The following is an 18,627-nucleotide window of genomic DNA, read 5'->3' as shown; positions in this document are numbered from 1 at the left end:
AATGGTCAGGGTCGCCTCTTTCCCCACATACGCACAAATCAGTAGAAGTAAAATTTCTTTCCAAGAAATATGTAGGGAAAGGGCCGTGACCTGAGATATATTGTGTCAAGAAATAGTTGGATACTGTGCGTGTATCGTCTATCTTCGGTATAAAGCTGCAGGTACGTCGTCCTGTTGTACCATTTTCCCAGTCTTGCTGCCATGTCTCAGTTGCAAGTTGTTTGAGCTTTGATTTTAATGCCGATTGTGGCCAGGGGATGTTTATACCGTCACCGACTTGATCAAGTGCTGCCTGTTTTGCAAGGAAGTCCGCCCTCTCATTGCCTTCGCAACTATTATGGCCTCTGGTCCATGAGAGAATGAACTGCTTATTACTTGTCCTTATGGTCTTCTGGATGTCCTGTGCTATTGGTGAGTTGGTGTAGAAGCTTTGAATAGCTTGTATAGATGACTGACTGTCTGTCACGATATGAATGGTGTCTGTTGGGTCTCGTAGCAGGTGGTTGATGGCGAGGCGAATAGCGGTTAATTCGGCTTGGTAGACACTGTTATTTGATCTCAGGTGCCCCTGCCATTCCGAGTGAACTGATGCTGGTGCTGATTGAGGTGTACTGGTGTTGATGCAGATTGTTGCTGCACAGCACACTTTATTGTCAATTTTGGATCCATCTGTGAAAGCTGTTATATTGGTGTTAGGAGGAGGTTGGTTGAAGTTGCAGTGGAGGTTATGGAGTTTGAAGGCTGGATGTGTCTGGTATTTTTGGGTTTTTTCTTCATATTCATCAGGGTGGAACATGGTATCTGCGAATTTTGCTGGTTTTCTTAGCTCTAATACTATTGTCGAGATTGCTTCTACTTGAGTTTCTATTGGTAGAAGAATAACTCCGGCGAGTGTTTGCAGGGCGTTTGTTGAAGTTGTGACATATGCTCTTGTTATGTTGAGTAGGAATGGTCGCTGAATTGAATTTAATAATCTTCTTTTGCGCTGTGTCATTGGAAATGCCCATATTGCTGCTGCATAGATGATGATTTTGTTGATTACAGTTTTGAGTAATATTTTCATGATTTTGCTGTTGAGGCCCCAGGAGTAACCTCTCATAGTCTTTAGGGATTGAGCAATTTTGGCGGTGGTGAGTTTCTTCTGTTGAAGGTGTTCGATCCAGTTGAACTTATGGTCGATAATTAAGCCAAGGTATTTAATGGATTTAACACATTTGATTTTGTTGTTGCCTATTTTCAGAATTGGGTATCTGGTGATGGAGCGTCCAAGCTTGTGAATAATCAGGGCTTGGCTTTTAGAGTGAGAGATTTGCAGTTTAATCCTGTGGCACAGCTGGTTGAAGATGTCAAGCGTAACGTTGCAATTTTCTTGGAGATGGTCGCGGGTGGAGCCTTTGACGATAAAAGCAACATCATCGGCAAAGGCCACAATTTTGGTGTGCTCCGGCCAGGTGTGGTTAATAATGTGATTGAAGGTGACATTCCAGAGGTCCGCACTCATACATGATCCTTGTGGGCATCCTCTAGATTGATTTCTGTAGATGGTTGAGTTGTTGTAAATGACGATGCTTTTCCTATTGTCGAGGTAAGAAGTTATTAATTGGTAAAGATTTTTGGGACAGTCAATCTCTCCGAGGGCCTGTTTTATGGCTGGCCACCAGAGAGAGTCGAAAGCATTTTGGAGGTCCAGGCATAGAAGTGCAGAATACATTTGGTGTTGTTTATTCTTTGAGATCTCTGAGAGTGCAGATTCAATTGCGTGAGTGGTGGATCTATGAGGTTTGAATCCGAACTGATACTTGCTGATTTTGTTATTTTTATAGAGGTGATACTTGACTCTTGTAATTATCAGTCGCTATAGTAATTTGCCCATTGCTGGTAGTAGGTTGATCGGACGGTATGAGCGCGGATCCTCTGGATTTCTATTCTTCTTGGAAAAGAAGACTATTTGACCGATCTTAAAGCCGTCTGGAAAACATTTGTATTCCAGGCACTTGTTGTAGAGGGTGAGTAGAAGATCTGGAGTTTCCCTGCATATGATTTTTAGAATTTTGTTCGGTATGCTATCAAGGCCAGGGGCTTTCTTATTATTTAAGGATTTGACGTGTTGCCTCAATTCATGTTTAGTAAATGAGATGTCGTCAGGGGTGAAGGGAAGATTGTCGTTAGCTCTCATTTGTGCTTGTTCAGGGGTGTCTTGATTGCTGTCATCTTTAAGGAAGACTTCATCCATTATTGCATTGAGGGTGTCCAGCGTGGTATCTGCATTGTTATTTTGTTGGATTTGATGGGTGGCATGTATTTGCGTAGGTCTAAATATTTTTGATGTGGCCATTTTATAGAGGGTGCCATAGGTGTTTTGATTGGTAGTGCAGTATTTGCTCCATGATTGTAATTTAGCTGTAATTATCATTTTCTTGTATACTGCCCGTTGTTTATTATACTCAATCCATGCTGATTTTCGCTCTTCCTCTGTGGTGCGCGTTTTCATACGTCTTCTGAGGGCTCTTGTTTTGTCTTGCAGCTCGCAGATCTTTTGTCCACCAATTGGCTCTTGTAGACTGGTTGGCTTTTTTTATTTTTAGTGTATTTTGACAAAGTTCTTGGATTTGTCGCGTGGTGTTTTCTGCGCTTGCATTGATTTCATCTTTGGAGTTGCATGTGGTTTCATCTTTGGAGTTGCAATGCTTTGAGGAGAAATATTAGTGACAAGAAGCTGACTTTAAAATATTGGAACTCTGGAGCTAAAGGACACATACGGCGGAACTGCAGAATACCCCAGACTACTAATATTAAGACCGCTCCTAGCAAACAGCAGGGAAACTAATTAATGGCCATCTCGCGGGGCGGAGGTTGCCAGATAAAGAAAAGTACCAGTTGAATGCCCTTCAGATTTCTGCATTGAGTGGCTGCAGTAATGGACTTTTCATAATAGGGCATATTAATGGAGTTCCCTGCAATACGACGATAGATACAGGAGCCAACGTTGCCATCATCCGGAAAGATTTGGCTCAACAACTGGAAAGCAAACTAATCTGGACGCCGCCTTGCGTTACCCTCCACCCTACGTCCGGCAATAAAATCGACATCGACGGAAAAGTAAACATTAACATCACGTTTGGAAGTGCCACCTACCGTCACACGGCATATGTGGCATAGATTACATACCCTTGCATACTCGGACTGGATTTTCTAAGGTAATGCAATTTTTCCTGGAATTAAAAAATAACGAACTGCATTCTGCCTCTGAGGACATAGTCCTATTCGGAAATAATGATGAAGGAGTTAAATCTGTCTACAAAATCATAGCAAAAGACAATATCACAATACTGGAAAGAACAGAATTTTTACTTCCTGGATCCATAGACAAAAACAGAAATTTCCACTACGGCATCATAGAATATCCCAAGAAGAATAACAGCCCGAAAAGAGTACTAGTAGCCTCAGCACTCGTCGACCTATCAAGGACGATTATCCTGGTGAGAGTTGCCAACGCAGCTTAAAAGGCTGAGAGTTATTAAGAAAGATGAAGCGGTTGCAGCATATACTCCATTTAGCAGCATTAAACGAAACATTAACACTCCAGAATCCGTGTATCAGAGAGCATTACATCGAAGTTATTGCAGAATGCGCAATTAAACGACGAAGAGAGGAATGCTGCCGAACGTGCCATCTTAAAGATGTTCTCTCCCGCTCATTTTCTGATGTGGGTCGAACCAGTTTGACGCAACATAGGATCGATAGTGGTGATCATCCACCAATCAAGCAATATCGAAGACGTCTATCGATTGCTAAACAGGAAAGAGGTACGAATACGTTTAACTGCGAAGCTATCAAGGGCCTAAAGTACAGCCGAGCGTAATAATAGCTTAAGAGAGAGTAGCCTAAAAAGGCGGACGCGTACTATCCAGAATCTCTGGTTTTCTCTAACTAAGATAATAGAACTTCGTGGTTAAATAGCGCTCTTCCTCATTTGCATTCAAGCGTGATTCTAAAACTACGTTCTTTCCGGAAGTTGTAAGTTGAAATTCAGAAATGTTAGGAAAGGAAGTTTAATTCAAAATTTAACTGTTAGATAAATTAATATAATCCTTACAAGTCATTGAATCTTTATTTTCTGACTCAGCTGGTAATTTCTCAACATTTTTTAATAAAACTCTGTAGAATAGAATTAAATTTCAGTTCTTAGAATTTGTTTAAAAGTATAATTTCGTTAATTTGTAAAACTTTATGTTACGTAAAGATTTTAATTCCCTGTGTTAAAAATATTTTCTTTCTATGTTCTTACATTGCTATCTTTACTTTTAGATTTATTTTCGTCTTCTTAAAATCCTTATCTACACCATGTCCGTATCGTGCGTTAAACTATGCCAACTGGAATCGTCCACTGAAAGAAAAGGAAGATTCAACATAACCTCCACAAAATTGGTTGTATTTTCCTCCAGTTGACCGTTTTTAAATTTTATTATCTATTGCCAACTATCGAGATAATTATTGAAGTGAAAAGTTTTGTTTTTATAAACGATGATAATTCTAATTTATCTCATTCCGGTGAAAGCCGCAACGAAGCGCAACCACAAAACCGAACCCCCGGAAATGGAACGCCGGCACCGGCCCACTCATTTCAGTTAAGCCTACTTTTACAAAAACATTCATGCGAAATTAACATTTTAATATAATGACCTCAATTTTTGAAATACGCAAGTAATATGTTAATCATTAATATATATTAATATAAAGAATATCAGATCAATAGAAATAAATGAAATATGCGAAATATTAAAATTATATATAACTATAAGCATGAAAACTAGTACTATACACATGAAAACAAAATTACAAATAGGAAATGTAAAAGAAAATTAAGCAATAATTATCTGTAGGTAATTAAATTCCACTTTAATAGTTCTGCAGTGTGTGGGATAATTCAAAACGTGAATCGACACACAGGACAAGGCTGAACGACGTCGTAGTTCGGATCCGTAAGTTATCGAACTCTAAGCCTAAAGTCGTTCATTACGACAGATTAGCTCCTTGTTATGGCCATAATACGTAGTATATGTAATGTAAATAGTATAAGACCATGGTCCTTTTTGTTTCTAAATTTGTACACTCATTGATTAATTTAGTATTTGATTTGTTTCAAGTTATTTATTGAAATTATTGTTTATGTTGTTCGTTATGGTAGTGTAATGTATCTTATTGAATTAATGCTTTCGTTGTAAATATGGCCTCCTGTCCAGGGATTGAACTGTCCGGGACGTACAGTCCTTGGGAAGGGAGCAGTGTTATGAATTTTGTATTTAGATAGCTAATGTTAGTAGAGTTATAATTAAAATTGTTTTATTTCCTCGTGCAATGCAGCACGAGACACATTTTAAGAGAAAGCTACGCCGGAAAAGTAAAAAGACAGGAACACGTGTATTTAACATGTAATAAATAGATATCTCGTAGTTTATATTGAATTTGAATCAATGTAATTGACTATTGTGTTATCTGTAACCGTAATTCCATCCTCTTGGTTTGTAGAAATCTCGAAAAGCAAAGAAATTACTAGAACTCTCTCGCGATAGATTAAAAGCTGTAAAAAGCCGGAGATAGACATCTCAGCTCAGTTGTTTAGTTAGCTGTTCTTGTTATTGTTGATCGGATTAGCTTTCTCTGCGACCGGCACCAGTGGCGTGATGCTGTAATCCAGCTGCTTTGGACGACGTGAGGTTGGAAGGTTCTGTCCTCAGTGTCTCCCTATGTCGATCAGGCTTCCGCACTAAGCTTTCTCTGGGCGCGTGCATTGCGTTCCACTTAACATTTTAGTGGTTTGAAGGATAACTACTGATTATTACTACGTGCTATTTTGAACACTTGTACAAATATCTCTGAGGATAATTCTAGCATTCCGTTATATTTCTTTTGATAAGAAAAAAATTTATTAACACTTTATCGGACATGTGCATTCAATCTATTACGAACCAGTACGCACGCAACAATATTATTTCTGTTTAAAAAAAACTACTGACTTGCCCCCTGTGTAAGAATTAAAATTTTTTTTGTAACCGATTCTGTAAGTACCATTATATTTTACTTACTAAGTAAACATTTGATACTTAAATTATCTTACTCAGTTTGTTTTCTTTAATAGTGTTACGCAAGATTAAATTAACTTATACTCGCTTCTGATTCTAGTTTATCACAACGCAATGTTTCATTTATATATTCACTGTACGTTCTACATTCAACATATTGTATCAAATGTAGGTTTACACTAGCTTGTTAAATGTATGATATTTATTAGCACTTACTATGTTTACTTACTATATTACTAATGAACTTACTATATTACTAATGAACTTACTATATTACTAATGAATTTTTTAAAAAGAACAGTGTTATGGTTAAAATTGTTTTCATCCTCATGATTGGATAACGGCCTTTTATTTTTGAAAAGAAAAATTGTGTAAACGCAACATAATATGTGAAGCTCTGTTTTGAATTAATAATTAAAAACTAGATACTTCTTAACTCTATTAATGCGAAAATATTTAGTCCAATTTAATTTGTTGTTTTCTCGTCTTAAGTGTTTTAATGCTACTACTCAAAGGGTACCTTGACTGCAGACTGCGTATGATATGAAAGAAATTTTAATAACTTAATCACATAATAATTATGACGACACAATTCGTTATCAATCTGGATAAACTTTCCTGAAATATTTCATTAACTGGAAGGCTGAAATTTCTTTTAATTTTATCTTTGTCATTTACAATTTCTTTCTTTTATTACCAAAACAGACAATGTCAAATTTCTCGAAATATGCAAGAAGCGAAATATTCAGTTACATCAAAGTCTCCAAAGACGTCATCATCAATAGCAAAAGACGAAGAAATGAAAAGGTAGTTCTTACCAATGCTCCTGAGAGACGACAACTATTGTTTCTAAGGTTCCTTGTTTTCTTTTTTTATCATAAGGCATACTGTTTCAAACTTCCTTGGGACGTTAAAATAATTTGCAATGCGATGTACATTGCAAACACTAGTCAGTTTTTTATATGTCAAGTAAATAAAAACTGTTATTAAATTGAATAGTAAACTTTCAAATTATTTTACTGGATCACAGACATTGGACTTTAATCAATTCCTGTTGAGTTGACGGCTAAAAGGCCTGATAAAAGAAAAATTTATAAAAATTAAACTTATCACAATATACATATAAGAAACTATATTAGCAGAGAATATATATGTACAAAATATATATGCAGAAATCAATATTAGCACACAATAGATGTGGAGAAATTAATATTGCCAAATAAATACTGAAAGTGATCTCAAATATGCGGAAAACTTAACGATTTTCGATATGTCAAAAGGCTGGAGTTTTGTAACTGATTAATCTAAAACGATAGGTTGAAAGTTGAAGAACAAGAGAAAATGGATACAGGGAATTAAAGCCAAAAACGAGAAAGACTCTCCTCATCCTTTCAAAAAATTTGTTCTTGTGATCGTTACATTCTCGCATTTTAAGTTAGTTTTTCCAAACTTAAACAGTGGATGGACAAAAATATGGAAACACCTTGTGAAATGCATGTTTGAAAAGAAAGCTTGATTTTAATGAAATATGTAGGTGGCGCTGGCGTTTTTGACTACTGAATCCATCTATACAACTTCGTAAATGTGCTAAACAGTTCAGTTATTGTCGGAGTACTGTTATGTGAGGTTGTCATTGCATTATGTCAGAGTTAACAGACTTCGAACGTGGGCAAATTGTTGGAGCACGTATGGTAGGTGCTTCCGTAAGCAAGGTAGACGAGGTGTTTAGTGTTTCAAGAGGTACTATATCGAAGATTTATTCCGCATATTTGAAAAGCGGAAAAACATCATCTGCTAAATCACAGCGCGGACGAAAGTGTGTCCTGAGTGATCGTGACAGACGATCATTAAGGGCAATTGTGACGAAAAATAAGAAGACCACACCTGCAAAAGTTACTGCTGAAATGAATGTTGTGTTACCGAACCCTGTGAGTACCAAAACAATTAGAAGGAAGCTTCATAAACAGGGAATTGCTGGCCGTGCTGCAATTGAGAAGCCATCAGTGATGCTAATGCCCGTAACAGGAAAAGGTGGTGTTTAAGTCATAAAGGCCTGGACTATAGAGCAGTGGAAGCGAGTAATATGGTCTGACGAGTCTTCTTTCACATTGTTTCCCGCTTTTGGCCGAGTTTACGTCTGGAGAACGCCATCTCAAGCCTATAATACAGACTGCTTGTTGCCAAGAGTGAAACATGGCGGGGTTCTGTTATAGTTTGGGCAGCCATATCGTGGTTCTCTGCTAGCCCCATGATAACTGTGTCAGGGCACATGACTGCCAAGACTTATGTGAACATTTTGGCCGATCAAGTTCATCCCATGGTACAAACTTTGTTACCCGATGGTGATGGTGTCTTCCAAGACGACAAAGCCCCTGTTCACACAGCTCACATTGTCCAGGACTGGTTTTCTGAGCACGAGGATGAGTTGTCCCATCTCCCCTGGCCACCACAGTCACCAGACCTGAATATTATCGAACCTTTGTGGTCTACATTGGAACGGAAAGTGCGTTCTCGTTATCCACCGCCAACATCGTTATCTGAACTTGCCACGTTTTGCAGGAAGAATGGTATAATATTCCCTTGGTAAACATACAGGAACTGTATTTATCCATTCCGAGAAGACTGCAAGCTGTTTTGGATGCCAACGGGTTTCCTACACCATATTAAGCAAAGAAACATGTTTTTTTAAAGACTCTCCTTATCCTTTCATAAAATTTTTTCTTGTGATCGTTACATTCTCGCATTTTAAGTTAGTTTTTCCAAACTTATACAGTGGATGGACAAAAATATGGAAACACCTTGTGAAATGCATGTTTGAAACGAAAGATCGATTTTAATGAAATATGTAGGTGGCGCTGGCGTTTTTGACTACTGAGGCCACCTATACAACTTCGTAAATGTGCTAAACAGTTCAGTTGTTGTCGGAATACTGTTATGTAAGGTTGCATTGCATTATGTCAGAGTTAACAGACTTCGAACGTGGGCAAATTGTTGGAGCACGTATGGTAGGTGCTTCCGTAAGCACATCCATATTTTTGTCCAACCCCTGTATCTGACGTCAAATGGAAACACCGGTTCTGTTATAAGAAACTGTATTTGAAATTCAAATTTCATTGAAAACAATTTGAGTAAAGTTTTTCTAGTCGAAGTATAAATGATTTTGATGAATTTCAGGTTTTACTTTATGGATTTAGGATGCGCTTTTAAAGTATCTGTAAAGTTGTAAGGATTATGTTAATTTTGTTAACAGTTAAATTTTAAGTTAAAGTTCCTTTCCTGTCAAATTCTTAACTTCAACTTACTACTTCCGGCCAGAACGTAGTTTTGGAATTTGATGAATATTTAATGAGAAGGAGCGGTATTTAAACCACGAAGTTACTTACTGAGACAGAGACAGAGAGAGAATCAGAGTTTCTGAATTACGCGCGTCTGCCATTTTGGCCGCTCTCTCTCTCAAAGCTGTTTTTACGCTCGGCCGTACTCAGGCCCTTGCTAAGCTTCGTAGTAAAATAAGTTAAGGGGCCAACTCTAATTGAAATTTGATAGTTTTGGCTATACTTATTTAGTTAATCTTAGTTTTAGTTTTATTTATATTTTTCTCAGATATCAACAAACACTGGGACCCGGGCAGTTGGACGGCAGCGAACCCCATTGGCGGCTCTGGATAATGGCGGACGTGGTGCTGTACTGATTAACCATTAAGGTAAAGGGACAGTGCTCACGTCCTCCGTCACTTATCACTTAGTTTACTTCTTAGTCTTTTAAGTTCAAGTCCAAAGTGCGGGCTTTACTTGTACACTCCCAGGCGGAGTTTTGTTAAATCTTATCGAAATAATAAAGGGTTAGTACCCTTCTCTCTTGTTGTTTCTTGTCATCGAACTCTAGCGATTATTCGCTTATCAGTTCTTAGGTTCCTCACTTCCAACATTAACTTAGAATTCCAAAGTGAGGTACCTTACAATTGGCGCCCGAAAAGAATTATAAACGGACCATGTCGTTAGAATCCGAGAAGTTTACGTTGAACCCTCCGACCTTTCAGGTCCCTACAACATCCACGAGTCCAGTAGAAGGGTTTGGATTCCTCGTGGAAACGTTGCATGCAGCTATGAAACCAACAGCCACTTTTGATGGCAAGGGCTCAGTCCTGACGTTTTTGGAGCAACTGGACCTACATTTCACCTTACACCCTGTGAATCAGCTACAAAAAGTGATCATCGCTACTGCAGCCTTAAAAGGTCAAGCCCTTAGCTGGCAGAAGAGTATAGGAAAGTTCTTGTTGGGGGACCCAGGATCTGAATCATATAACTGGGAAAATTTCAAATCGGCCTTAATTTTTAAAATTAACATTTCCAGTTGTTAAAGATCGTGCGAGGCTTGAATCAGAATTATATAGCAAATACCAAGGCGGTTTCGAGAATTTGACGAAGTTCATTCTAAGAAAAGTTCATATTTTTAATCTATTGTACGGGAAAAAGCCCGATAAAGAAATTATTGAAATAATTATGCCACGTCTTCTACCGTCAGCGCAAGATTTTCTCGAAGTGCGTAATCCGCAAACATTGGAAATTCTATTTCAGCATGCAATGAAATTTCAAAGTAGAAGAAACTCTGAGAAAGCGCGTGCAAGTCCGTTTGGCCAGTACTCAAGATTTAGTCCCCAAAAGAAACCACAAGTTCAGTACAAGGCGTATCGGCAGACGGGAAAAAGTGAAAAGTTCAATAACAAGAGCGCAGATAAATCTAAGGGCGGTGGATATAAAAATCAGCGAAAAGAGGTGGCAGGTAACCAGAATTTAAACGCAAACCGGTGATCTAGAAGGGGCAACGGTCACCGAGTAAGACAGAAGACCCCTCAGAAATTTGTTTAAATACAGTAGTAGTACAAAATCTTGCTATGCCGGAGGTACAGATTTTGGTAAATAATGTACCAACCACTGCACTCCTGGACACAGGGGCACAATGTTCATTCCTATCGGAGAATTTTTTTTAAAAAGCATTTTTGTCGTTACAGACTGTTTAAAGCCACGGGACAGAAAGTAATTGCCGCCCAAGGCAAACAGTGCGTATGTTTGGGGAAAACCGCACTGCATGTTCAGATTAAAAACGAGATCCTAAAAATTAATTTTTTAGTCGTGAAAAATTTACTCACGTCATTGATATTGGGGGTCGATTTTTTACTCGCATCCGGCGCAAATCTTAATTTTCAGAATTCTACGTTTCAGGTGCACATGGACCCGGTAGAAGAAGATGAAGTTTCCATGCCGGAATTGCATCTACAACATTTGAACCTGGAAGAGAAAAAGAAGATTGAAGGATTGATAAGGAAATTTAATTCTTTGTTTAACGACAAACCTGGTTTTTGTCAGGTAGTTAGTCATTCCATAGACACTGGGAATGCCCCTCCAGTCCGGTCGAAACCATATAGATTTGATAAAACTAAAGAAAAAAGTATAGAGAAGCATATTGAAAAAATGCTACAAAACAAAATAATCGTGCCTAGCACGAGTTCGTACGCAAGTCCGGTGGTCCTTTGTAAAAAAAAGAACGGACTACCGCCTGAACACCCGGACGCGTATAGGTTTGCAGTTGATTATCGTAAGTTGAACAGTATAACAAAATATCCCACATATCCCCCTACCAATAATTGACGAAATAATTAGAAACATTCGTTCGACTAAATTCATGACAACCCTAGACCTCACGTCAGGTTACTTTCAAATCGCCGTTAAGCCGGAGGATGTCCAGAAGACCGCGTTTATAACAACGTCAGGTGTCTATGCCTTTTTAAGAATGCCCTTTGGTTTGAGCGGAGTGCCAGCTACGTTCCAAAAAGCTATGGACATAGTCTTAAAGCCAGTTTTAGGTAAAAGTACAATTATTTATTTTGACGATATCATAGTTACCAGCGAAACATTAGAGGAACATTTGAAACATTTGGAAGAAGTTTTTGCCTTACTTAACGAGGCCGGTTTCAAAATAAATGCAAGAAAATGCAAGTTCGCGGAGAAGGAATTACGATACCTCGGTACAAAATCTCTAATAAGGGAATAGCGACTGATGATTCAAAAATTAATGTGGGTAAAAAAAGTATTTGCACACCTACATTTTTGTTTGCATTTCATAAAAAGAAGCATTAAGAAATAAAAGAATTGGTATTGCCAAATCAGAATAAGTTTAATCATCCAAAACAAACAGAAAAATTACAATAATATAAATAACAATGCTTTTTTGTAATAAAATTAAAATACCTCGTATCAAAAAATTATTTGCACACCTGCATGAATACAAAAGGAATAAAATATATAAGCAAATTTCAAATAACTAATATTTAGTATGCATTCCTTTAGCATCTATTACTGCTTGTAATCTTGCTGGCATTGATTTAATTAAATTTTCTGTAATAGTAGGGTCAGTATTCGACCACGCTTCAATAAGGGCTTGTTTAAGGGTAGATTTGCTTGAAATCTTCCTTTTTCTTATTTTTAAATCCAAAGAATTCCAAAAATTTTCCAAAGGATTTAAGTCTGGTGATAATGGTGAAGTGGCAAGTTTTCTGGGTACATTATAAAGCAACCACATACGTGTTATACCGGCAATGTGCTTGGCATCATTGTCTTGCTGAAAATAGTATGAATTACTGATACCCAATTTTATTGAACTTTGTGGCAAGTTATCTCGCAACACATCAATATAGGTTCCAGCTGTCATATTCCCATCAATGAAACACAAATTACCAACTCCTTTGCTAGCCAAGCACCCCCAAATCATAACAGAACCTCCGCCATGTTTAACTGTAGGTAACATATTTTTGGTATGAAAAGCAGTACAAGGTTTTCTCCAAACTAATTTCCTGCCATCTGATTTAAAGATATTGAACTTACTCTCGTCGGAGAATATGACATTTTTCCAGAAATCAGTTGGCATATTGATATATTCCTTAGCGAATCAAGTCTCTTCAATCTATTTCGTTCAGTTATGAGAGGTTTTTTTCCTTGGAGATCTCCCATAAATGTGTGCATCGTGCAGGACATTTCGAAAACTTTGGGCACAGATTTGAACTCCAGATGTTGAAGCGACATCATTGGCTAAAGTAATTGCACTAATAAATGGATTTTTCGATGCTTCTCTTATGATTTTTCACTTCATTTACAGTGAAAGTTTCTTTGGGCGTCCGGAGCGCAAGTTATTTGATGTAGATCCTCTTTCTTTATGACGTTTTATAACATACCGAACAGTAGAGAAGCAAACATTTACTTTTTTATCTATTTCTCGATAACTTAGGCCATTTTAACGTAAAGAAACAATTTTTTCTCGCAACGAAATCGGCAATTAAGATTTCTCAGGTGCCATTACAATTTGAAATCGACAATCAACTGATAACGTTTCGAAAACACCTCCTTTTATAGTCGTCTTACGTATGTTATTTACTGCGGGATGACTGTCAAATAATAGCATAAAAATGCAAATTTGCTAAAGTTGAGTTGAGTGTGCAAATACTTTTTTGGCATAAGATATTTTAATATTGTTGCAAAAATTGTTTTTTATTAATATTATTGTATTTTTTGTAATAAATTTAAATGAATAAGCTTATTCTGTTTTTTAAATGCCAATTTTTGTATTTCTTAATGCATTTTCTTATAAATTGTGAACAAAAATGTATGTGTGCAAATACTTTTTGTACCCACTGTAAGTCAATTAAAAGTTATTCTTCCCCAAATACGGCTAAAAAATTGTCTTCATTTTTGGGCTTATGTTCCTATTATAGAATGTTCATAAGGGACTTTGCGAAAATAGTTGAGCCTCTTCTAGTACTAAAAAGAAAGAAAAGTAGATTTTCTTGGACAGCCGAGGCGAACACCGCGTTTGAACAACTAAAGAATGCCCTAATCAATGCCCCAGTCCTTAAATTCCCAGAAGGCGAGCAAGGTCTAGAAATTTCAGCGAATGCATCCGATTATGCAGTTGGAGCGGTGCTCTCCCAAAATGGGCAACCTATAGCTTTCTTTTCCAAAACCTTGAATGCTACTCAAAGGAACTATTCCGCTACTGAGCGAGAAACGCTCGCTGTATTATTAGCAGTTCAGAAGTTTCGTGTCTACTTCGGAAGTTCATCGATAACGGTTTACTCAGATCATGCGGCAGTGGGTCGCTTGTATTCAGGAAAAAATTTATCGCCTCGCTTGATACGTTGGACTTTAAAGTTACAAGAGTTCAACTTAATTATAAAACACACTCCGGGAAAGGAAAACTTGGTCGCCGATGGCTTTTCGCGAATAAAAATTGATGAAGAGGGAAACACAATCAAGTGTGCTATGCTCACCTCAAAAGTTATTGAGTCCCGTGAAACAATAATCGAAGAATTAAAAAAGGACCCAGAGTTTAAAGATATTTACGCATAGAATCAGAGTTTCTGAATTACGCGCGTCTGCCATTTTGGCCGCTCTCTCTCTCAAAGCTGTTTTTACGCTCGGCCGTACTCAGGCCCTTGCTAAGCTTCGTAGTAAAATAAGTTAAGGGGCCAACTCTAATTGAACCTTGATAGCTTTGGCTATACTTATTTAGTTAATCTTAGTTTTAGTTTAATTCTTAGTCTTTTAAGTTCAAGTTCAAAGTGCGGGCTTTACTTGTACACTCTCAGGCGGAGTTTTGTTAAATATTATCGAAATAATAAAGGGTTAGTTACCCTTCTCTCTTGTTGTTTCTTGTCATCGAACTCTAGTGATTATTCGCTTATCAGTTCTTAGGTTCCTCACTTCCAACATTAACTTAGAATTCCAAAGTGAGGTACCTTACAAAGTATTAATTTAGAAGTCAAACAACAAAAATCAGCGTTACATTTGCATACTTCCAGAGGACTAGTTTCAATTAAAATGTAAAAAATATGTCACTGTTAGCCATTTAGGATTTAAAAACACAAGAAAAGCACATGTAACTGTTTTTATTTATCACAGGTAATCAATGGAGATTATGGTTTGGGCAAGAAATTTCCTTGGAAATGTGAAATTTATTTGCGCCAATGTATATTGAAAACCAGCGCATAGAATGCATCGTTCTTTTAATATCAAATTGGTATGATATTCCAACATTATTCATAACCTTGTCAATCAAAACGTTCCATTCATATCTCTCTACTGACGATATACTAAAAAAAGCTTCGCCTTTCGACCGAATATCTAATTTTTTTAGTACATTACAAACGATAACCTACACTAGATCAGCATTTTGATCAATTTTCGTATTATTTTGAGTACATACCTAGCTTCAGAATATAAATGTTTGTTTACTTTTTTTTCTTTTCAATCAGCTATCATACAGAGCTACTTCTTTTTCTTCGGTTCCTTTATTTTGGTCAATGGAGCTACTCTCTTCCGAAATACCTGTAGACACTGCTGCCAAGAAAGAACACTATCTCGGAGAGTTATATTTGTGATATTTCCTTACCTGTCATCTTCTCATCACTCAAAATCTCAAGAAATCCGTCTCAATATTTATCAAAAACCTGTAGGTATCTTTTCGGAGATTTGTTTATTCTCGTGAAAAATATATAGTGTTTGAAATTTTGCATAGTGTTTACAGATAAGAGTTATAACTATGACTACTTTTGTTATCACACTTTTTAAATTGTCAAAACGTATTATGTTTTCTTTGCTATATTTAATTTTTTTAAACTAGAATAAACTGCATAGTTTTCAAAAGCATCTCCTCCTCTTCTTCATGTACACTAGATTACTGGTATAGCTCACAAGCGGTAGGATTACTTATTGATTTTTCAGAATTTTTAAGATAATATTTTGCGTATCAAAGTAATTTTCTGTTATAAACGTAAATTATGATGAAATGTCTCTGTAACAGGTAAATTATTATATTAATATGTGGGGTTCCAATTTATCTAACAGCTAAGTGTGTAGGAACTTCGTGAACAGTTAAGCGAATATTCGCTTTAGTTCAGAAACGGATACGTAAACCTCAAAAAGAATTAATTACCCTTTAGTTCTCAAAATAAGAATTTCACAGATGGTCCCTTTCTCATTACATACAGCAAAGCCTCCACTTGGGCTTGAACTTAAAGTAATAAGAAATGAAACTTAAGTAAAGCTCAACTAAAAGATATACCCGAAGCTACCAAGAAATTTCTAAGTAATTGGCCCCTAAATATCAATTAAGCTGGCGAAGCTATCAAGGACCTTAGATACGGGCGAGAGTAGTAATAGCTTAGGAAGAGTGTAGCCAAAAGGCAAACGCGCGCTAGTCAAACTCTCTAACAAAGTCAGTGGAACTTCGACTTGAATACCGCTCTTACTCATTTGCATTAACCGCGATTATAAAATTACATTCTGGTCAGAAATTGTCAGCTGAAATTAAGAAGGATAGGAAAGTAGCTTTAACTAAAGATAGCTGTTAAAAACTTACGATAAACCTTACATCTTTAACCACAAGAATTTAAGTACTCGAAGAATAAGGTCTCATAATGGGCCGCCCTATTGCTAATAACCGTTAAGTCCACATGCTCAAAATGTTCGGGGTCTTGAAGATGCACGTAAATAGCTTTGAATTCAGGTTCCTTCTTCGTCAATCTAAATTCTTGATAGACCATCCGCAGCTACGTTTTCCTTCCCCGGTGTATGTTTTATAATTAAATCAAACTCTTGCAGTTTTAACGTCCAACGAATTTTTCCCGGAATACAAGCGACCAATTGCCGCATGGTCTGAGTATACTGTTATCGGGTGCTGCCGAAATAAATGCGGAATTTTTGCACGGCTAGTAAGACAGCGAGAGTTTCTCATTCAGTTGCCGAGTAATTCCTTTGAGTTTGATTTAGCATTCGGCTAAATAAAGCTACTGGCTGCCTATTTTTGGAAAGAACTTCGCCAATTGCGTAATCTGATACGCCTGCTGCGATCTCTAAATTTTGGTCCCCTTCTGTGAATTTAACAACTAGGGCGTTAATTAACTTCCACTTTTTCGCGTTTACCTTCAGGCAAGCCTCATATAACAAAGTTAAAACCAAATGTTTAATGTGTCCGTCTATCGTTTCGCTGATGACTATAATGTCATCAAGGTAAATAACTGTACTTTTGCCTAAAACTGGCTTTAAAACGATATCCATAGCCTTGTGAAATGTATCCGGAGCTCCACTTAAGCAAAACGCAATTCTCAAAAAGGTATAAACACCATGGACCTTATAAGAGATAGACTAACCCAGTGGGCGGGGCGCGCGTCACCAACATGTCGGCAAGAAAGAGTAGGGACGATCTGGTTTACTTTAACACTGAAACCTATGGCATTTGCATCACATAACTCTTTTTAATTATTAAATGTGATAGGTTGTATAGTGATGAGATTATGAAAGCCACAGTTTTTTCAAAATAGGATTTAATATATCTTATTAAAGCACTTTTTACTGAATTTCGCGCGTAATTCTTGTACAAACATCTTTACTTTGATAAAAGGTAAAAATTCTAAGCACAAAATTTATGAACTTAAATTTTGCGTCAAAATAAAGTAAAATTAAATAAGATTGATAGTACGTGATGCTTTGAAATAAATAAGGTAAAATTAAACAAGATCTGATAATTTTTGTTTTTAATTTAATGAACATTTTCAGGCAGTAACTATAATAACATTACAAAACGATCATATTTATTTGATTATATGATCATTGAATTATTAACATTAAAGTGGATTAATTATTTTAATAATTCTTAAAATTCGGAGCATAAAATATTCTCAGCGTAATGAAGGGGAAAAAAAGATAAAATAAAATCTAGAAGCACTCAGATTTTATATTACGCCCAAAAGGAACGTTTTTTTCTATCAAGAATTTAGATCTATCAAGAATTTAGATTATTAATTAGGTCTATCAAGAATTTAGATTGACGAAGAAGGAAATACAATTAGATGGGCTATGCTAACGTCTAAGGTAATTGAGTCCGTGAAATAATAATTTCGGAATTAAGAAAGGAACCTGAATTCAAAGCTATTTACGTGCATCTTCAAGACCCCGAACATTTTGAGCATGTGGACTTAACGGTTATTTGCAATAGGGCGGCCCATTATGAGACCTTATTCTTCGAGTACTTAAATTCTTGTGGTTAAAGATGTAAGGTTTATCGTAAGTTTTTAACAGCTATCTTTAGTTAAAGCTACTTTCCTATCCTTCTTAATTTCAGCTGACAATTTCTGACCAGAATGTATTTTTATAATCGCGGTTAATGCAAATGAGTAAGAGCGGTATTCAAGTCGAAGTTCCACTGACTTTGTTAGAGAGTTTGTTAGAGTTTTGTGTGTAACCTATCATGTTCTTCGCCGGTAAACCACATACATTTGAAAGCAGCATATCTTAAGAATTTCCGCACTGGGGATAAAATCGGGTTCGGATGGAGGATTACATTATTCAAAATTTGATGGCTCTAGATACTGTCGTTTTTGTCACAGTGCAAGAAACATACATGTATTCATGCAGATTCTTCATTATTTAATTTCTTTACATATAATACAGGGCGATAATATTTGGCAATAACAATTTGCAAGGAGACACGGACA

General features: G+C 36.8%; 1 long non-coding RNA gene across 2 annotated transcripts in view; it reads right to left on the bottom strand.

Annotated features, from left to right (window-relative positions):
- LOC118197941 (uncharacterized) overlaps positions 1-18,627 on the bottom strand; it is a 47,377-nt gene that overhangs the window by 18,012 nt on the left and 10,738 nt on the right. For both annotated transcript variants that reach the window (XR_004759675.2, XR_015038743.1), the window contains exons 2-3: positions 11,233-11,371; positions 6,902-7,158 (exon numbers count right to left, since the gene is read on the bottom strand). This is a non-coding gene — a long non-coding RNA (uncharacterized LOC118197941). The remainder of the gene's footprint in view (positions 1-6,901; positions 7,159-11,232; positions 11,372-18,627) is intronic.

Source organism: Stegodyphus dumicola, chromosome X1, assembly GCF_044657685.1.
Source record: "Stegodyphus dumicola isolate Sdum_Otavi_A_Nest chromosome X1, ASM4465768v1".
Lineage (NCBI taxonomy): Eukaryota > Metazoa > Arthropoda > Arachnida > Araneae > Eresidae > Stegodyphus > Stegodyphus dumicola.
The sequence above is the reverse complement of the archived record's forward strand: the minus strand, read 5'-3'. Positions and strand labels throughout refer to the sequence as shown.